The 23098-nt window shown below is 43.8% G+C and overlaps 1 long non-coding RNA gene across 1 annotated transcript; it reads right to left on the reverse strand.

Annotated features, from left to right (window-relative positions):
• Window positions 1-10085: 10085 nt before the first annotated feature.
• Window positions 10086-11920, reverse strand: LOC134460300 (uncharacterized). The gene is made up of 3 exons (XR_010037054.1): window positions 11682-11920; window positions 10879-10977; window positions 10086-10734 (listed from the first exon to the last, which is right to left on the reverse strand). It is a non-coding gene; the product is annotated as an uncharacterized LOC134460300 (long non-coding RNA).
• Between the last annotated feature and the right edge of the window lie 11178 nt (window positions 11921-23098).

Raw genomic sequence — 23098 nt, forward strand, 5'->3', positions numbered from 1 at the left:
TGGAGCTCCAGAGGCCATTGAGAAGGCGCTATTCGCTAAACTGGATAACTTTCCCAAGATTTCCAACCGGGACAACCACAGGCTAAGTGAGCTGGCAGACCTAGTGCTAGAACTTGAAGCAGCCAAACAAGACAGGTATCTCCAGGGCTTAGCATACCTGGACACCGCAAGAGGAGTCGGTCCCATTGTGGAAAAGTTGCCATTTTATCTTCAAGAGAAATGGATGACATTTGGATCAAAGTATAAGGAAACGAAAAAAGTTGCATTTCCACCATTTGCAGTGTTCTCTGAGTTCATCAGAAAGGAGGCTAAGGCGCGAAATGACCCGAGCTTCAACACCTGCAGCTCCGCAGCACCTACCTTGAAAAAGGAAAGGACAGGAAACCTCAATAACAAAAACCAAGTCACAGTGCACAAAACCAATGTTTCCAAGGAAACAACAGAAAGTGGAACAAACCAAACAGAGGACCCAAATGTACATTGCCCAATACACAAGAAACCCCATCCCCTAAGAAAATGCAAGAGCTTTAGAGCTATGCTGCTCGACGACAGGAAGAAGTTCCTGAAGGACAACGGGATATGTTTCCGCTGCTGTGCATCAGTCTCGCACATGGCTAAGAACTGTGATGTTGCCATTAAGTGTGCAGAATGCAACAGTGAGAAGCACCTTGCCGCACTGCATCCAGGGCCTACTCCAAAGGGACCTAAGGTGCAGAACCCCTCCAAAGACCATGGCGGGGAGTCAAAGGACACATCAGAGCAATCTGACGATGCACCAAGCTCAACTGCAACGGCCATGTGCACACAGGTATGTGGTCAGGGTTTCAAGGGCAAGTCTTGTTCAAAGATATGCCTAGTCAATGTATATCCACAACACCATCGAGACAAGATGAAGAAGATGTATGTGATCTTAGATGATCAAAGCAATGTTTCGTTAGCCAAGACGGAGTTCTTCGACGCTTTCCACATTCAGGGGCCATCCCTGCCATACATCCTTACGACATGTGCAGGAGCCACAAATGTCACAGGAAGGAGGGCCCATGGCTACGTGGTCGAACCACTCACAGGAGAATTGAGCATTCCCCTTCCTACTCTGATAGAGTGCAACAACGTTCCTAACAGTAGAGGAGAAATTCCTACTCCAGAGGCAGCATACCACCACAGCCACATGCAAAGCATTGCTAACAGGATACCTGCTCTGGACAACTCTGCAGAGATTTGGCTGCTGTTAGGCCGGGACATACTCCAGGTCCACAAAGTGCGTCAGCAATACAATGGCCCACCAAGTGCACCCTTCGCCCAGAAGCACGACCTTGGGTGGGTGATTGTCGGCGATGTCTGTTTGAGTGGAGCTCACTCTCCAAACACAGTGAACACATTCAAGACATGCTTCATGGAAAATGGCCGTCCAAGCTGCATGAATCCTTGTTTGAATGTCGTCAAAGTCAAGGAAGACTTCAGCCAGAGCTTCAAGCAAGATAGCCCTTGGTCATGTGCAACAGTGCGACAAGAAGACCACCTGGGCAGAACAGTCTTCTCGAGGTCTGACAAGGACAATCATCTAGGGCCGTCTATTGATGATCTCACGTTCCTGCAGCTGATGGACAAAGAGTTCGTCAGGGATGACAACGGAAGCTGGATAGCCCCACTGCCGTTTCAGACCCCAAGGAAACCACTTCCTAACAACAAGCGGTATGCCTGCGAACGCTTTAAGTCACTGCAACGTAACTTCCAGAGACGCCCCAACATGAAGGAAGACTTTGTTGAGTTCATGCAGGGGATTCTGGATAACCACCATGCAGAACGGGCACCACCTTTAGAGGATGGAAAGGAAGCTTGGTACCTTCCCATCTTCGGAGTGTACCATCCCCAGAAGCCCGGGAAGATCCGGGTCGTGTTCGACTCAAGTGCTAGCTTTGAGGGAGTGTCCCTGAACGATGTCCTGCTTCAGGGTCCCAACCTCAACAATAGCCTTCTCGGAGTGCTTCTCAGATTCCGGAAAGACCCGGTAGCAGTTACGGCAGACATCAAACAGATGTTCTACTGCTTCTACGTGAAGAAGGAACACAGGGATGTACTACGCTTCCTGTGGTTTGAGGACAACAACCCTGAGAAGGAGGTAGTGGACTACCGCATGACAGTTCATGTCTTCGGGAACAGCCCGTCACCAGCAGTCGCAACCTATGGACTGAGAAGATCAGCCCAAGAGGGAGAGAAGGACTTCGGCAGTGACGTCTGTGAGTTCATCAAAACTGACTTCTACGTCGATGATGTCCTTCGGTCCTTTCCCTCAGAGGCCGAAGCAGTGGATGTCTTGACGCGAGCTCAGCAGTTGCTGAAAGGCTACAACATCAAGCTTCACAAGATTGCTTCCAACAAAGCAGAAGTCATGGAAGCCTTTCCCGCAGACGATCGGGCCAAGAGCATCGAGGCTCTAGATCTTGCTGTTGATGACTTACCTGTCCAGCGCAGTCTAGGTGTTGCCTGGGACATGACCAAGGACACCTTCACGTTCACCATCCCTGAGTCCCAGAAGCCTTTTACACGCAGAGGCGTTCTGTCCACAATTAACAGTTTATTCGACCCGCTCGGATTCTTAGCACCTGTGACAATCCAAGGCAGGTTCCTACTGAGAGAACTAGTGTCCCAAGGCACAGACTGGGATACGCCCCTACCTGATGAGAAGTTCCTCAAGTGGCAGAGATGGCAGGAGTCTCTGCAGGAGCTGAATCAGCTGAACATCCCTCGCACTTATGCTTCCTTCCCAGTAACAACAGCAAAGTGCACAGAGTTGTGCGTCTTCTCGGATGCCTCAGTGAAGGCGATCGCAGCAGTAGCTTACCTCAAGGTAGAGGATGAGAATGGCCACACAGAAGTAAGCTTTGTGTTAGGCAAGGCCAAGCTTGCACCTTTAGCGGAGCTCACCATCCCCAGACTTGAGCTTTGCGCAGCCGTGCTAGCTACAGAGATCGCAGACCAGGTCAAAGAAGACCTAGGCCAAGCACTGGGCAAGATCACATTCTTCACCGACAGTAAGGTGGTATTGGGCTACATCAACAACAGGTCCAGAAGGTTCTACGTGTTTGTGAGTAATCGCATACACCGGATCTGGCAGTCCAGTCACCCGAGTCAGTGGAAGTATGTTGCCACCAAGAACAACCCAGCAGACCATGCCACGAGGTCAGTGTCTGCAAGCCAGCTGCAAGCAACCAATTGGTTCACCGGACCCAAGTTCTTGCTACAGCCAGACAGCTCCTCGTCACCCGACAATGACTTTCAGTTGCTCGATCCAGATGCAGACCCAGAACTTCGACCTGAGGCCACAACTTACCTGACCAAGGTTGCAGGAACTCACCTGGACTCGCAACGCTTTGAGAGGTTCTCATCATGGGAGCGCTTGGCCAGAGCTGTAGCACGTCTGAGGCATGTAGCCCAGAGTTTCCAAAACCCAGCACCTGACACCGGGTGTTCCGGATGGCATCTCTGCAAGAAAGGGGTAACAGCTTCAGAGCTTACTGCCACAGAGCACATCATCATCAAAACTGTACAACATGAGGTGTACGCAGAGGAGCTCAGCTGTATCCAGCAGGGACAATACTTACCTGCACACAGTCCTCTGAAGAAGCTTCACCCTGTGGTAGACGCAGAAGATCTGCTACGCGTCGGAGGCCGAATCACTCACTCGAACTTACCGACTGATGAGACTCACCCACTCCTGATTCCTGGCAAGCACCATGTTGCCACCTTGCTCATTCGCCACCACCACTTCAGAGTGCAACATCAAGGAAGGCACTTCACTGAAGGAGCAGTGCGTGCAAGTGGTCTTTGGATCGTGGGAGCCAAGCGAGCCATCACCAGCGTGGTGTTCAAGTGTGTGATATGCAGGCGGTTACGCGGCAAATTGGAACAGCAACAGATGGCAGATCTACCTCAAGAGCGCCTAAAGCAGGAACCTCCATTCACCTACGTAGGGTTGGACGTCTTCGGACCCTGGGAGGTCGTCACCCGACGGACCCGAGGTGGTAGTGCCAACAGCAAGAGATGGGCAGTACTGTTCACGTGCATGTCCACAAGAGCAGTTCACATAGAAGTGATAGAGACAATGAGTGCCTCAAGCTGCATCAACGCCCTTCGCAGGTTCTTTGCAATTCGCGGACCAGCGAAACAGTTACGTTCTGATAGAGGAACCAACTTTGTGGGTGCCAACTCCAACTTGAATGCTGCAACGGAAGCTGAGGAAGAAAGTGTGAACACTTACCTGTGCTCTCAGAAGTGCACCTGGGTCTTCAACCCACCGCATGCCTCCAACATGGGAGGAAGCTGGGAGCGCATGATAGGTACAGCACGTCGCATCCTCGATTCAATGCTGCTCCAAGCTGGAAGGTCAAAGGTCACTCATGAAGTCCTGTGCACGTTCATGGCTGAAGTCACCGCTATAATCAACTCCAGGCCGCTAATACCAGTCTCCTCAGATCCTGAAGCGCCACTGATTCTTACTCCTGCGATGCTGCTCACGCAGAAGAGTGGTACTCCACTAGCTCCTGCTGCAGATGGCTCAGAGGCCAGTCTGTTGAAGCATCAATGGAAGAGAGTACAGGCTCTAGCAGAGACATTCTGGGCAAGATGGAGGCGGGAGTACTTGAGCGTACTTCAAGCCAGGCAGAAGTGGCACGCAAAGAAACGGAACCTCAAGGAAGGAGACATAGTGCTACTGAAAGACAAGCAAACCAGAAGGAATGAGTGGTCCATTGGAAGGATCATGAAGACCTTCCCCAGTGATGATGGACTTGTCAGAAAGGTGGATGTCAAGGTCGCATCTCATCATCCGCCAAAGACTTACCTGAGACCTGTCTCGGACGTGGTCTTACTCCTAGAAGCAGAGACTGTTTAAGGTTAAGTGGGTGTGGCATCCAGGGATGCCAGACGGGGAGTGTGATGCCACGGGGAATGTATTTTGATAATGACTTTTATTTTGATATAGTAATTCTCAGTTTGGGGTATGATGTCACTTCCTGTTCCTGTGACTAGACAGTTTTCAGTTGTTCAAGGTGAAGGATACATGTCAGCTCAGCTCCTCTGAACTTTATCTCTCCATTTCGATGTGGCATTGCCAGTAAGTACATTTATGTTGATTAACCTGTAGAAAGAAGAAGTTTATGAGTAAATTAGTAGTAAAAACGATCTTTTGGTGAGAAAGTAAGTTAATTCATGTGGTTACAGTCAGGCAGTTTTTGTACTGGAAATGATGTGTGACTCAGCAAATGTTAGCCATTCCTTGTGTTAAGTGCCTAATTAGCATGGAAGCTAAGCTAAGTGTAGCATGTAGTTGTAAGCTGCCCTACTTATCTGTGTAGATATTTTGTGATAATTACCTTATTATTTGATACTTACCTGATGTTTAGACATTATTTATACTTACCCGCTGTATTTGTATTTATTTCAGTTTTACCTTCTTTTCAATAAACCTCGCTAATGACAAGACCTGCCTCTTCCTTGGGGGATTTGTTGAAGAGATGAGTTTAGCTGGCTGTTAGCTTTAAGAACAGTACAATTACATTGGAACCACTCTTGAATTCTGGTGAAATCTGCTTGAAGATCATTCTGAATCTTAAATAGGTCAGTATTAGAGTTGTATATAACTGTATCATCAGCATATAGGTGTATTGAACAATCTAGGCAGGCTGTTGGGAGATCATTGATAAAAATTGAAAATAATAGAGGGCCAAGCGATGATCCCTGAGGAACGCCTTTATCAATGACCGAGTACTGAGAAAGACTACCCTGAAAAAGCACACATTGTTGTCTGAAATGTAAGTAAGAGTTAAACCATAGAAGTGCCTGTTTAGAGAGACCTATCGAATGCAGTTTATCTAGAAGGATATAATGGTTTACAAGGTCAAAGGCTTTAGATAAGTCTACAAAGATTGCACCAGTGGACTTGCCTGCATCCAGAGATGAATAGATATCATTTGTGAACTTTAGTAGAGCTGTTGTTGTAGAATGTTTCGGTCGGAAACCTGATTGATAATGAGATAAGATAGATGATGAATTAATATAGTTGTAAAGTTGGTTAAATATAATTTTTTCAAAAACTTTCACTACACTACTAATTATGGAGATGGGCCTATAGTTGTTGATATCTGATGGGTCGCCACCTTTCAGAATTGGAGTAACTCTAGCTCGCTTCCACTTCACTGGAACCTCACCTGTGGTTAGTGATAAGTTAAATAAGTCTGTAAGTGGATATGACAATACTTCCGAGGCTATTTTTAAAAACTTAGTGTCCAGACCATCCAAGTCTTTACCACCTAGCTTTAGTTCAGAGATAGCTCTTTGAACATCAGTAGGTTGAATGGTAGAAAAGAGAAATAAAGGAGAGTCCACATGTTGGGGACTGGTTAGATTGTTTGAGTACTGTGTCTTTTTGTTACAAATAGCAGCAAAATGCTGGTTAAACGCATTTGCTATTGCAGAAGGATCAGAGAGAGTGTCATTGTTCAGTCTAATTTTAGCTGGAGTACTTGAGTTGGGTTTGTTATTAAGGAGAGTGTTAAGGTTATTCCAGAATTTCTTTGGATTGGTATAGTCCCTGCAAAGGTTGTTTTTAAAGTAGTCAGATTTAGCATTACGTGTTTTAGTTGTGCACATGTTCCTTAAGTATTTATATGCTTCCCAGTCTTTGGGGTCTTTTGTTGTATGATGTTTTTTCCATGCTTTATCTCGCTGTTTAAAAAGTGTGAGTAATTCACCATCAATCCAAGGCAAATGTCTTCCTTTTACTCGTATTGTTCGCCATGGGGCATGTTTGTTGATAACAGATAGTACTTCAGTATGAAAAAACTCAAAAGCATCACCAACAGAAGGGATTAGATTAAATCTGTGCCAGTTAATATTCCATAGATCATCTAAAAAGTCACTGTTGTTAAAGTACTTCATCTGCCTTACTTGGATTATTTTGGGTGGCAGGCGTGGTGTTCTGATTTTCCATTTACATGACACGATTGAGTGATCGCTGAGGCAATCAGGAAGCACTCCAGAGTCAATGATCCTGTCAGGATGGGTGACCAATATCCAATCTAGTAATGTTTTAGATGTTTTTCCAACTCTGGTAGGTTCTTTAATTATCTGTGTCAGGTTAAGACTTTCAAAAATATGTCTGTCTTTGGTGGAAGAACGGTCTAACCAGTTGCAATTGAAGTCGCCAAGAATGATCATCTCTTTAAAGCAGTTTAGAGAGCTAATGGTATTACTAATACATTTCATTGACTCAGAAGGTGAGTTTGGTGGTCTGTAAATGTTACATAATAGTAGGTTTTTGTTTTCATGAAGGCAGATTTTTACACAAAGACATTCAAAATAAACTGGTCTTTCTGTGGGTAAAACTGGCTCTGCGTGCAGGTGTGACAGTATATAGGTGGCAACACCCCCACCACGCGTAGCCCTATCTGATCTAAATAAGTTGTACCCATCAATTTGAATTTCTACATCTGGAACATCTCTATTCAACCAGGTCTCTGAAAGAGTAATAACATCAGGTTTATTATAAGCAAGCCAAGCTCTAAGGTGATCTATTTTATGTGGTAGACTCCTGATATTTAGATGTATCACATGAAGTCCTTTAGTCATAGTGGTCTACCTTTTTATAATGTAGTAACAGGGATTGGTGGTGAGGCAGAGGATAGCTGGAGAGCAGGGCCGCGACACACACACACACACACACACACACACACACACACACACACACACACACACACACACACACACACACACACACACACACACACACACACACACACACACATGCACGTCCAGAAACCTAAAGACAAGAAAGGAGTCTGTTTCATTCATTAGAGTCCGCTTATAATCCTTCTAAGGGAAGAGATAAATGCAGAATCAATAAATCAATAATTGTGATAATTCAAACAGAATAGATCTGCTTATCAAATCATAGGACCCACAAATAAACATGCTTATTTTCTATTTTAATCATTTATACAGGGGGGGGGGGGTATTTAGAATACACTACGTTGTTTTGAGATAATAGGAGAAGCAAGGGGTTTTGCCTTTTGAGCCAAGTTTTTGGTTTTGTGCGTAGAGTTCTGAGAATTCAAAACATGATTCCAGAAATTGTGTGGAAACAATCTTAAAAAATGTAACATGTTCAAATGTTTGGCCCATACTATGTCTCTTAAACAAGTCATCTGTGTGCGTGCGTGCGTGCGTGCGCGTGCATATGCACACTTGTCTGTGTGCCTATGTATTTTATTAAATTGAACATGTGTGCAATTTTTTTTTTACACATTGTGATTTTGGGAGCAGACACTTGAACTCTCTTTCAGCAGTTCATCTCATTATTTTCTTGACTTAAGGAAGTGGTAAATCGCTAAGCTATTTCCCACTGAATAGCAGGCGCGGCCGGTTCATTAAGGGCAGATGGGCAGTGCCCCCCCAAAGACTCTTCCTCTGAGAAAAGTAGATCCATTCAGAAATTGTAGATAAAATATGTATTTGCAACCTCAATCACACTGGGAATCGTATTACATCAATGTTGTAGTTTGTGACGATTGCGAGTGGAATCGGGTTTTATTTTTGTTGAGAAGTCTAGTTTACACCTAGTGTGGCTGTTTAACGTTAGGGTCTATGGCCACTGGCCTGGGCAGATTTCTCAGCGCCTCAGCTAAGCCCGGCCCCCTCGCCCCGATCCCATTCTACAAAATTAGCACTGTAGCCTACTTAGCATAATATCATAACATAAGCGCGACTTTATGGACGCTATCAGGGCAGATGTATGATCTGCCCTGACCAATGACACGGTGGCCCTGCCTGCTTTGAAAAAGACACAGCAAACATATTACTCCGCTCATCTCTAACCTGTGGGATTTTATTAACTCCATTGCCGCAAATTTCCCTCACAAAATCGGTGGATTAAACGGATAACCATGTCGGATTTGACGAAGGATATGTGTTGGCTGGTGAAGGATTCACGTTTGGGGTAGGTACAGTTTGTATATTTGCTATTGCAAAGTCTAAGGTTTTATGACCGAAGTCTTTGCATAATGGGTAACTGTCTGTTATTTAATGAAATTTGAGGGCTTGCAATGTTGAGACAGCAAGCAAATGTGTAGCTTCGTAAAGTATGCTGCTGCTACCCCCACGACTAGCCGACTAGTTGACGACATTCTCTGAGAAGCTGCGTTGGGCTTACTACATAGTTTAAAACAAAACGTGAGGGATTATGAATCAACATCAAGTCTTTGTGAAATAGGGAAACTGGAAGTTATTTAATGAAATATCTGAGCTTATTGAGCTTGGGATGTTGTTGACAGCTTCATTTATGCTCAGTATTGTCTGCTGTGTCCCCGAAAAAGCTAAAAAATACACTTGCACCCGGTCCTGCCTAGCATTGCAGAACAGGAGCGAGTCTGTTGATGGCTACTCGTTTCGAAAATAGTCACGTCCTTCCCCGGTATTGATGGCATTTGGTTCTGTGGTGCATTTAAACCGGCAGCAAGGGGACGACTGACTGAATTGAATAGTGTTGCAGGGCTTTGGTTGCATCAATGTAATGTACGAACGGTGAAGGCGAGATGCTGTGCTGTGCTAGCCTTTTCCTGATTGCTGTTGCTGACCGGTTGCGTGGAGTGCATATGTGTTGTGTTGCTTGTCGCAAACTCCAACTCCGCGAGCATACAAAGCATTTTTCTTGTAATGTCTTAACATGTGTATGCAGTCACTCTGCTTAAATGAGCAAGAGAACTAGCTGCGTGGAGAGAACTGTCAAAAACAGCTTTCTTCAGAACAGAAGTTGAACAGATAACGCGCATGCCTGGTGCGGTGTATCACGGGAGGTGGAGTTTTACTAACACACCAAACACTATGGGAAAACGCTCTCCTGTCTTGCCTACACACGCAATGAAACTCGTAAATTATACCGTATTGATTTAATTATTAAGGACTTGATCGCCAAAATTTCTGCCCTTCCTGTTTCCCCAGCCACCGGCCGCTACTGCTGAATAGTCTATAATTTTTGGGCAAGGTAGATTTTTATCTTTGTGTCACAGAACAAAAACAAGCACTACCATCCCACACAGCAAAAGTACACCGTAATGGATCCGCCCCGGAGTCCACCGTCCGGAGGCCATCCTCCGGAACGGATCCGGTAAACGGGGCCGTATCGGCGTCCACTTGCACGCCGCCTATCATCCGACGCGGAGGCGTGGTGCGGACTCAAAAGGGACCCGTTTGTCACCCGCAACGGATCCGCGTGCAGAAGCGTACCTCCGCAGTGAGCCCGGTTCGGAGGCGCGACATCCGATGCGGACTCATTCCGTGTCCACTTATTGCATCCGTCACGGTTCCACTACTTTTTATCAGTTACGGACCCATTCCGGACTCATAGATGTTCCGGGCCGGGACCATTTTGGATCCGTGCTCATAAAGTTACTTTCTTATTATGCTATAATCCCAATAAACGAACACTAAATCAGTAACCGTTTCAAACAGCATTTAGATTTAATTCTACAGATAACACAGACCTGGCCTAGACACCGTTTAAATAAGAACCCGAAAAAAACACAACCTGACTAAGAACTTCACTCATCATGATTTTTTATTTATCTTGACATTATTTTTCTGTCTCACTGTCATGTTGAACAATCGCGTGTCGTGGCTGCCTTCTCTTCCTTCCCCGATGCCTCATCAGTCGACGGGGAAACATCACATCAGCGCTCCGATCTGAAAAGGCAACAGAGCTAAACTTAGAGCTTTCATTTAAATTTCGTAAGATGGCAATCAGACATTGCATTGCGAATGGACAACGCTCTTTCACATCTCTATCCCGTGACAGTAATGATGTTGAATATTATAAGATGTACTTACTCTTGGTCGTAAAAGCCGGGAGGCAGGCGGGCATCACCGTAGCAGGGTGGATTACAGCTGGCTAGCCCTGTCCGACCCAGAGGTAATTCCACCTGTTTACTGATACACAAGATTAAGGACAAATTCAGATATTTGTAGCCCAACCACGGACACCTGTATCAAACTATGAGCCCAGCTACTTCATTCATTCACCAATGATGGACAGCATATGGGACGAGGGCGCAGTTCATGGCCATCCATTAATTGCTAATAAATAATTAGCCTGGATTTCGTTAACGTGAGGAGAACATGATGCCACCGCTTTAGGATTTGTACCGTTAAAAACACAGTTGGTGCCAAACCTGTTGAGGGCATCACCAATCCGTGTAAAAGTGTACCATGAGCCAAATTCAGACCAATATTGCCGTTTCATAGGAGTATTTGAACACTTAGACCTACGTTTAACTTTACACAAGTTTGCTTCAGTCAACCGGTTTGCTAGTAACTGGCTAGCAAGCTAACGTAAACAAGGCTGTTAAAATGGGCACAATGTTGATATTTTTTATTCAACTGCACTTCCTCCATGTATCGGATGGCATCATATTTTAACAGTATTTAGGAAATACTACAATAGCCAATGTAGTTCTCCATGTCTTTGAATGAATGAACTAGCTGTCTCGTTTTGAAAACAACTAGGGTTAACTTACACTTTTAAAGTCATAAAACAAAATCCTACGAAATATCAAAGCATTGATAGTATAAAAGCTTCAGATATACTTTTTGTACCTTTGTGTATCACCTAATATAAATAAATCAATACTTACTGGAGAGCGCTGTTCGGTCGTGTCTGCCCCAACAAAAACTGTACCAACGTCCGTTAGATTTACAGCGCGTCCGCGTTTGTGAATCAGATATGGATGCGATTATGGTCCGCGTTTTGACGGTAGAATTTGGGGCGGCGCACGGTGGCGACCCTGATCCACCAAGTGGAACCCAAAGGAATGTGACAGTGACACGGATGTGGTGACTTGAACGCGGCTCCGCATCGGAGTCCTCTGCTGTGTGGGATGTCTTATATCTTGGGTAAAAACATCAGTTATGACCTGATCCGAGGTTAGCAGAAAATGCAAGGTCTTTCTTTCTCCAAAAAAAGTTTTAGAAGGTGTTGTAAGATTGCTGAAAGTCAACAAAATACAGTGTGTGTGTCTGTGTGTCTGTGTGTCTGGTGTGTGTGTGTGTGTGTGTGTGTGTGTGTGTGTGTGTGTGTGTGTGTGTGTGTGTGTGTGTGTGTGTGTGTGTGTGTGTGTGTGTGTGTGTGTGTGTGTGTGTGTGTGAGTGAGTGAGTGAGTGAGTGAGTGAGTGAGTGAGTGAGTGAGTGAGTGAGTGAGTGAGTGAGTGAGTGAGTGAGTGGTGAGTGGTGTGTGTGTATGAGAGAGAGAGAGAGAGAGAGAGAGAGAGAGAGAGAGAGAGAGAGAGGAGAGAGGAGAGAGAGAGAGAGAGAGAGAGAGAGAGAGAGAGAGAGAGAGAGAGATGGTGGGTGGTGGGGAAGGACCAAGAGAGAGACTTAACAAGGGAAATAGAGAGAGACCTCAATGCCACTTGAAGTCCATGAGAAAGCCTCCCCTCTGAGTGCAGATTGGATGCACTACTCTATGTCTGGCATGCATGGCTGCCCTGATAACAGGTCGCTCTCACCCCCACTGAATGGACTCCCATGTAGGAATGACAAGAGAAGCGGGAATTAGAGAATTAAGAATGGAGGAATGTCCTGTCCGTTCCTGTCCTTTCCTGTTCACTTGCAGATTGAGTTGTGCAGTTGGAGAGCACAGAATAAAGACTGAACCCGATGCTATCAGCGCCCCAGTTGGAGCACCCACCTTCTCTCTCCTCACCACCACACACACTAACACATAGCAACATAATTATGCACACCTACGCTACGTCCATCCCTTCCCCATCCAAAAGCCTCCTTCATTCCGCTCCTCCCACCTTCATGTCTTACTGTGTTTCTCAGGTGCTGGTGCAATATTGACTTGACCTCTGGAGCAGAGACAAACAGTGGGAGATAAAAGCTTTAGTTCCACTTGTCTGACAGCGGTCCCACATTTAAAAAAAGAAGAAAATGCCATGATGCTAAAGACAGGCGTAGCATGGGAATGCTCCCATTTACTCCACTTGTCTGACAGTGGTCCCACATTTTTTTTAAAGCAAAGAAAATACTGGTAAAGAAAGGCTTAGCACGGGACTGCTCCTCGCAAAGTCCAGTCACCGGTTGTTCACCTTGTGGACATCTACATATTCATGGGCATAATAAGTCGCACAAGAAGTGAAAGAGCAAGAGCGGGGGAGGGGGGTGGGGGGGTCGAATAAGGAAAGAAAGGACATGCATGACAAGCCAGTTATGAGAACTTGTAATGTTTGCTGCTCTGAAATACCTCATGAATACGCTTTTAATGAAATGGGAGGTCAATGTCTAGGGCTGAGTAGATGGTTGAGAAGCTGTAGCTCTGGCGTAAAACGTGGCCTTCTGAAATAAATAGTTCAGAGAAGTAGATGTGTGCACATCCCACCCGATGGGCCAGGTGCAGGACAATGAGAGTAAATCCAAGTGAAAAGAGAAGTCCGCGACACTGCTTGTCTATTTATGATTTGATCGATCAAATCATAAATAGACAAGCAGTGTCGCGGACTTCTCTTTTCACTTCTGAAATAAATAGCCAGACTTAATAACAAATTCCTCACATAATGCCATAGCCTGATTAACAATAGATGCCTAAATTTCCAAAAAGTTTCTCCGACACTTGTAAATTCTACAGTAGGCCATATGAATGCATATTTTGATGTTCAGCATACCAAATTTATAGAATAGATAGAACCAGCATGCTGTGGCAAAGTAATGGCTGATACACAAATGTGGGTGTTGATTCTGATTCAGTTCCATAAACCTGAATCATTATGTAAAATGATTTTAATTTCTCTGTCCGACTATGACAATAAAATTGACTTTGACAAGTTCCCAGGGTCAGTGTCCTATACAGGTAAAGGTTTAAAATGGTTTTATACAGCATTTTTTAATGCGTCGACAAAGCTTAGTCAAACACAAATTGTCCTCAGTGGTCTGGTTATAAACCCGATGTCCTTCAGGGCGGTCATCAAAATGACACCATCATGCATTCCAATAACTGCACAGCTTCGACACTTTAGCAGGGGACCTTCCCTTAATATCATCTCAATGACAGTCAATAATTACATTCCCAAACAGCCTTCCCTGTACTGCACTGCAGCCTCTTGCCAGTAAAATGAGGTTGCTACTCACCTTCTGTACTGTTCATTCCCAGCTCTGCCATTTTGTAATCCAGAGTGCTCATATTTTATGATTAATGGGCACAGCTAGCATGTTTATGCCACACATTACTTTCTGTTTCCACTGAAGGAGCCTCCCCTCTCCTGCCTCTGCTTATCTGTGGTGGTGAATGCTTGTAATGTATTTCCAACCTCCACGCACCTCCTCCCCAGGAGCTTACTGTATATGTAGATAGGGACAATGTTGCTGTAAGGGCGAGGGCTCTGACTCGGCATTGGCGTGATAAAGGGGCAGGGACTGAGCTATAGGGGGGACAAGCAGGGCATTTGCCCTGGGGCCATGGGGCCCTCCTGTATTGGTGTTGGGGGCCTTATTGTGACCATGGCAGGCTGTATGAAGGGGCCCTATAGGTGGTTTGCCCTGGGGCCCTGTGTGCAATTGTTCCGCCACTGTAAAGGGGTGCGGTGGATGGGAGTGTGAGGTTAGGCAAAGATGAAGGGTTACTGTATGTGAGGAAGATCAAAAGAGGCTATTCACTTGGTATTATGCCACATTACAGTCGAGAACAACCAGATGTTCTTGTGTTCTACTACACAGTTTGTCATTCATGGCCTGGCTTGTCTAAAAACAAGGAGATGGTGGCACAAAACAGAAGAGGAGCTACATAAAGCTGAAGAGCTTGTTCTGCCCCATATGAGCAGGCAGCCAGATGGCAGCACTAAAATACAATGGGAATTTACATGGCTCTTGCTACAATGAAATACCCCAGAAGGGGAAGAAAGAAAGAAAGAAAGAAAGAAAGAAAGAAAGAAAGAAAGAAAGAAAGAAAGAAAGAAAGAAAGAAAGAAAGAAAGAAAGAAAGAAAGAAAGAAAGAAGGAAGGAAAGAAAGAAAGAAACACAATATAATACACACACACACACTACACACACACACACACACACACACACACACACACACACACACACACACACACGCACGCACGCACGCACGCACGCACGCACGCACGCACGCACGCACACACACACACACACACACACACACACACACACACACACACACACACACACAGCTCATATTCAACCATTATTCTTGTGGGCAGTCCGGGGTATAGGCAACACAATTTATTTTTACAATAAAAATGCAACCTGTCGATGCTTTTTCCATAGCGAATGCTAAACTATCCTTCAGTACCCGTTGCCATCTCAATTATTATTTTAGACATTTGTTTTTGTTTTAACATTTTCTTTTGATACTTTTTTCCTGACAGCCAGGGGGTGGAATTCAGATCATTTAAGAATGGAAACAGAACATTTCACCAACACTTTGAAAATGACCATCATAGCAAATCACAAGTAATATTTTAGTTGATGGAAATGGCAATAGGAGGTTGATTGGGTGTGCTACATGCAGTGCATGTGCTTGCAGTGCTTGTTTTTGTCAATAAGTTGAGCAGTTGAACAAAAGATTGATTTTGAGAGAGTTGATTGCTGAAAGATGTATAGCAGTGGTGTAGTCTTCGTAGAACACAGCCTACCTATAAATGTCAGGGATTTCAGTGTATCCACCTAAAATTGAATGATTCAGTAGGCTATTTAGAATAGCACAGTATACCCACCACAAAAATGCTCAAATATACAGTGTACCGATTCCAAAAAGTAGACTACACCTCTTACGTATAGTACTGAGCTTTGCAAGACCGATTTACTGTGCTCACTGGCTAATGAATAGCATAATTATTCCTAGCTGCTTTGACCAAACTATGACCCATCTGAAAAAAATACTTAATAGGGAAAAAACAAGGGAAAATGTACAGAGCCTTGAGGGTGATGCCGAAGACGAAGAAAATAGTCATAAGGCAACGCCATCTGGTATGATATAAAAAGGAGCTGCACGCTTCAGTGGTTCTTGTGAGATGTATGAGACAAAACGATCCTCCATTAGATATCTGTGAGTACATCTAACATTAGTCATCCAAATAGTACATTTCAATCTTTTCATGTCTTGAAAGAAAGTGTTGTGTAGCCGACATGGGGTGACAAAGGGGTCAGTTGTTCTGGGCCCCAGGAAGAGGGACGGCCCAGAACTCATTATCATAACATTATATGTTGCAATAGTGGGGGAGATTGCGTGTGTGTATGTGTTTGTGTGTGCGTGCGTGCGTGTGCGCGTGCGTGTGTGTGTGCGTGCGTGCGTGTGTGTCAGCGGCCCTGGTTATAAGCCCTGAGGGGTGTGAAGGAGTCTTGTGTGCTTACAGTAACAGCACATTTATTTTCAATGAGACATCCTAATAAGGAGAATTCACAACTCCACATAAATGTACTGACTTAATGCATACATTTTAATGTAAAAAAATATCAATATGCAAATCTGAATCACACTAGGTTTATTTTTCATCTTGCATTAAATCCTACAGTTCACATCTAATGTTAGGACAAAATCATAGCTGAATAAAGCAGGAAGTGAGGTAGCCTACTCAATGGAAGGGTAAGAACACCTAACATAAGAGAAGAGAAGAATTGGCACCACCTTTCATAGGGTCACAGAAGGATACAGTCACCTTCTCTTGAACCCTTTTATACTTTGCATCTTTTTTGCTCACTCCTTTGAATTTTGTATGAAGGATATGAAGGTTAGAGAAATTAGGGGTGGAGAGAGAGGGGAGGGAGGTGCAGGTAGGTAGAGAGACTAATTGAATAATCTCATGACATTTACCCCAGTTCCTGATGTATGTTAAATGGTCTCTGTGGTCTATAATTACTAAACCTGTGAGGTCATGTGATTTGGTCTTTCCCACCTGAGGGGTGTACTTGTGAACTTGTGAACCTCTTCACTTTGCGCTGAGAAAGTTCTCTAGTAGCATTTAGTCTGAGATGGGAACCTGAAAACCTCCCTCAATGTGTTCATCTAGTTAGCTTGGGCCACTGTAGTATTGCATACTCATGTTTCTTAAGACATTATGGCTTTTATGCGTTGTTAGTGTAGTATACTGCCCTACAATGGCAAAGTTCAGTATGCCACCATTGAAACTGAGAACATAATAATGATAATAATAATAATAATAATATATTTGTTTTATACAGGTAAAGCGCTTTTCTTGGTACTCAAAGCCTCTTTCAAAGACTTGGTATTAGGTTGGATATTGTAATTACTGCAAATTGGACAAGCGCTCTAAGACGACACATTTGGACCATTAAGGCTTTGTCACAAGATAAGCCAGGTGATACCTCAGACCTTGGACCACAACTTACTCTGTTATTTCAACTCTTTTACTTACATCCAGACAAGGCACAGTACCTATCTGAATGGTCAGAGGGATTGAAGCTTGGATAGGCAGCCAGAATGTTGACTTCAACTTCCAACTCTTTTCTCCAGACAGGAATGAATTTGATAATTCTTTTTGTTAACATCACCATTGCGGTATAGTATGTTAGTTGTTTTTGTTGTTGTTTTTTTGTTTGTTTGCTTTTTCTAAGGAGCTGGCTCCAGGTAGGCCTATGACAACTTCAGCATCTCCACCAAAGTGAAATTATCACCTATTTATTATGCTTTCACAACGGGATAGCTGCTTTGGGCACTGTTTATGTATGTGTATTATTTGGTTGTTTAGTTCTTTTGTGCTCTACTGTGAAATAAAACCACACATTAATATGTTTTAAGAGTTTTATTGTTTAAAAGGTATAATTGCTTCTTAACAAAACAAACCTCTTTAATATTCATGCTTCACATTTTGCCTTGAATACTACTGAATGGATTAGACTTTTGGACCAGAGGAGAAATAAATTCAAGCTTTTCTTTAGTATTATTCATGACATGTCATACATTGCTTGTCTTTTGTTTTAATGTTTTATATAGCTATTGTTTTCACAACTGTCTTATTGAACGATCTCATTTGATGACATTATTTACGTTGGCTGACTAAAAGGGCACAAGTGTGTATTATTTAGAGGACGCACCGGCTGGATGTTCCTGACACATTTGGCCATTCCTTATAGTACTGTAACCAAATTGTCTTCCACGGGGGTGGGGAATGTAGATCAGAGGGTTTCAGGTTTGAATTCCACTCTTACCTCGAACAACAACTCCATCCATGGCTGAGGTGACCTTGAGAAAAGCACCTAACCCCACATTGCTCCAGGGACTGTAACCAATGTAATACCCTGTAAATAACAATACGTTGCTTTGCGTTAAAAAAGCATCAGCTAAGTGTAATGTAATGTCTGGGATTGTGGGAAGTCTATTGTCTCCCCCAAAGTAGACAGCTAAAACTTTTCGTGTCTCAATATGCAACCTGACCATAATTGTGCCAATGCACTTAAATGTAGATTAAGCATACGGCTGACTCCATTACTGTATCTGCTAATTGCTAAGTTTCTCCCTTTCAACAAAATGAATCGGAGAGGAGCTGCTTCACCAGACTATAATTTGAATAACATTCCAATGATGTGATTACATAGTAGGCTGCCATGTAATCAAATGATGTTCTTGGTCTCTTGGCTCTGGAGATTCTACAGGCAGATTATTGCATCAAAATAGCTTACAGCTTGACATTTAGACTACATGATTTATACATTATGGAATGGTCTTGTTTACATGCCGTGAGAGCATATTTCATACTGAGTCATTAAGTTGAGGTAAGGTTTAAAACATATGTTGAATGCTAAAAGCAGGTTTATTTGTTTTCACACACACGCACGCACGCTCGCACGCACACACGCACAAACACACACACACACACACACACACACACACACACACACACACACACACACACACACACACACACACACACACACACACACACACACACACACACACACACACACACACACTCAGACCATGACAAAAACAGCCATCAGACCATCAGGTTTTTGCTTTAGCTTCCTGTGGAAATGGCATGCGATGTGTCTGCATATGAGCTGTGAATACTTTTTGTCAGTTTCCCCCCATACATATTGATGTCATTGACTGGCTGGAAGAGCAGCAATGAGTGTGTTTTATTAAAGCCTCATTGGCTCAGAGCACAGCAAATAATGTGAGCCAATTGAGCAATAGGAAGACTCTCATTCTTTGGCTCTCTTTTACTCTCTATCCATCTCTCTGTGACACACACAAACCCAGAGACAGAGAAAGAGACAGGCACACATTGATGCATGTGCGATTAACTCTCTCTCTCTCTCTCTCTGTCTTTCTCTCTCTCACACACACACACACACACGCATGTACGCACACACACACACACACACGCACACACGCACACACACACACACACACACACACACACACACACACACACACACACACACACACACACACACACACACACACACACACACACACACACACTAAACAAAACACAAGACAATTGTCACACCCATTTGGAGATGTGACACTAACCAAGATAGATGAGCCTGCACAGTCTAACTCCAGGCTGTTCTCTTAGTGTGAAATATAATGATAGTTATGTTGTCCTACTCTCACATCTTATAATAAAACATTACAATGGTGTGAGGGTTGTATTTTGTGTCTGTGTACTCAGGGCACATCAGCCGAGAGAGCCCTCCAAATCCTCTTGGTGGCGATAACGAGCGCTATGGCCATAAACCATTTAATGCCCTTCTGGAAAGCAATATTCAAACAAAGTCTCTGCAACTTGTGGCTTTGCATTTATACGTTATTTTGCAAAATAGTACTGGATAGAATCATGTCATGTTTAATGTTGATTCAGAGTGGAGCAAGCATGCACTGTAAACCCAGACATCAAATGTACTTACCAAGGCTAATTAAAATGCACTAAAAAATAGAAGTTTGATGGCATTTCTGAAGAATACTGAGTATTGACAACTTATTTGAGGAAATAGTTGTTCAGATGAATATGTTTTAGTTGAATGGATTAAATTCATAAGTTTTGGTTATGACCCCGCCTCTTTTTCTTCAGGCTGCACCAACTGGCCTCTACCCAGATGTGGGCAGTTGAATGTATTCATGCAGTGTGTTTCATGTTAACAGATCGTTTCAAATTTCAACTGACAATATGGCCACGCTGCAGCATCCAATTTTAAATCAGAATATTGCCACCTAGTAAAATTAGGCTATCTTGTGAAGTGCCATTGCACAATTGAAAGTCAAATGCTGCATGACATAATTGACATTGCCTACCATCAACCAGGAACAATGGTAGTGCCCAATCAACCTGTCAATTAGTACCTGCCCTCACTTGAGTACATAGGACTGTTACAAGTTCATTGAATTACTACCTGCAGCTGCCACATGCCTGATTACTCTGGTCACATGGTTAACTTTCACCTCTATATAAACTCAGACTGTCACAATGCTTGAGTTGCTTGCCTAAATGACTGGTTCGCTGGCTCTCTGTCCGGCTTGTTGGTTAGTGAGCTAACTGACCGACCAACTGACTGTTTGTTGGCCAGCTGGTTGGCTGGCTAACTGACTCTTTTTGGTTGACTGTATGGCTGGTTTGTTAGCTGGCTAGCCATACAACTGACTTGTTTGTTGGTTAGTTGGCTGACTAACTGAGTGTTAGTTGGTTAGCCGGCTCTTTGGCTGGCTAGCTGACAACTGACTCTTTTGGTTGGCTGGTGGACTGGTTTGTTGGCTGGCTAGGTATTTAGTTGGTAGTGAGTATTGTGGTAGCAGGTATCCTTTTTGGTGTGTTGCTTACTTGACATTTCAGGATTGTCTAATTATGCTCAACTAGAGTATTCTATGCACACTGGTTAATGTCCTATCATCCAGGAGATTATAATAATTCAATGGTAATAATATTGCACATACTGCAGAAACTTGAATTTCTCAGTGGTTATGGATAGTTTGGTTTATTAATACAAGAGAGCAGTGTGATGGACTGGTTCCATGCCACAGTTGTCTCAGTCATGGTGAGGAATGGGAGGTGCCACAATAACATGGTAGCTACCTCTTTTGTGGTGATGAATGGAGGGGCGGGATCATGGTAGTGTGGGTAGGGTGACAGTAACTAACTGTGGTGTGGCCACAGTAAACAGTTACTACTGTGGAAGATGGTAGGTTTAATCAATTTGGACTTAAGTACATTTAACTTAAACTTTTACATATAATGAGTATATACAACAGTTGAGGTCACAAAAGATTGTAAGTTTAATCATTCATAATTACTTAGTTTTTCTAGGGCAACCACTTTTCTGGGTTTTTGTAAGTAAACTCAACTTATAAGGTTTTACAGTGTGGGTGGTGCTAGGGGGGAAAGGTCTTACAGATTGTAAGGGCCCAAGCACTGACAGGGACCCCTAAGGAGGCCCTAAATTTGAATCTTTCATGGGGCCCAAAATCGCTGGCGACGCTCCTGGGAGTAAGTGTCACATTGTGTTGACTTATTTCCTTTGCACTGAGCAGTTATAATACAATATTACTGTCTTAGTATGTATTACTGTCTTAATATGTTACTTAACACTCTCTGCATTGTCCTAGCAATGTTGTTATGATGTGGTTGAATCTTTTCACCAAGCAGTGAACAATCTTATCGATAAACTCATCTGTTTGATGACGTCTTACAATTCATCTGGAAAGCAAATTGTAAATACATGTAAATATGTGAATTATTCAATGTGTTGATTGACTTTTACACGCCCCTGTCAAGCCCCGGGGAGAGTTAAACCACCACACCAGTTCGCAACTTTCTTTTTGATTAACCAAAACTTGCAAATTCTACCATGTTGCAACTAACGTTTCATCCATCTTGAACTCGGCCCTGGGGAAGATGACGACGTCTTATATTTACTGCATACGAGTACGAGTCAGGCTTCTGATGTAGCGGTCAGATGAGGATGCGCTTGGCCTTACAAATGACGAGCCGCAGAGTAACCCCTTATAAGAAAATGAAAATTTGCAAGCAGCATCCAGTAGTGCTAAGCGTTTAACCGTATGACCTTCATCAAATTTAATTTCCGACAGGAGACTTTATCAGGGGCCCTGGTGGAGCTCCATGCATAATACACCATCGGCTAATAGGGTTCATGAGTTGTTTCGCAGCTGTGCTACGCTTTGATGAACTATGTGTGTGAACCCGATCAAATTGAAGCATGCAGATGCATCCAGCTAGGAGAGATGAATGATGGGAGGACAGATCTTGGCCGCATGGGTGATTTGGGGTACCTTGCCAGGGGCGTAGCAGCAAATTTTGGGGCCCTATTTACAATCATCTTCAATGGACCCCCCCCACCCCCCCGCCCCCGCCCCCCCCCCCCCCCCCGCCCCCGCCCCCGCCCCCGCCCCCGACATATATTTTCATAAATCGGACTGTGTGTGGGCCCCCTATATATACATGGGGCCCTGGTGACTCAGTCACACTATAGCCCCCTTACCGACACCCCTGTACCGTCCTTACCAAGGGACAACCACTCTATTGGCTGTTGGTGATTGTTGGCATCGCACTCTCGCAATACCAGGACGTTGCTAATCTCATAACCAAATGGTGCTTTGTTGTTGAGCTGCATAGTGTTTATTATGGCCAGTGGTAATCTCTATATCTCAGTAATCTGTCAGTTTGTCCACTGGAGTAATTGGCCGTAAATCTGAGCCGCGGGGAAAGGTTAATTACAGTGGCATTATTAAGGCCATTAGGGATCTATTAAAATGCCATAATGGTCCAACACACACAGTTATGTTTTGGTTGTTATAAAAATGAGCAATATGTTACAATGTGTTTAGGAAACTAAATAGGAAAGATTCCACTACATTCAAATATGATCTGCTGCATGCAATCTCTAATAGTTACTATCAATTCACTTACACTTAAATTCACATTTTTAATTGGATAATGCTGACCTGTAAATGAAGAGCTTCATTGTCAAATGACTTAAATGCCATTTTATTACTCATTGCATTTTATCATTGAAAATGACTGTTCAGATGTCCTTTCATCTACTGTATGTGTATATTCTTG

This window comes from Engraulis encrasicolus, chromosome 12 (genome assembly GCF_034702125.1).
Source record: "Engraulis encrasicolus isolate BLACKSEA-1 chromosome 12, IST_EnEncr_1.0, whole genome shotgun sequence".
In the NCBI taxonomy this organism is placed as follows: Eukaryota; Metazoa; Chordata; class Actinopteri; order Clupeiformes; family Engraulidae; genus Engraulis; species Engraulis encrasicolus.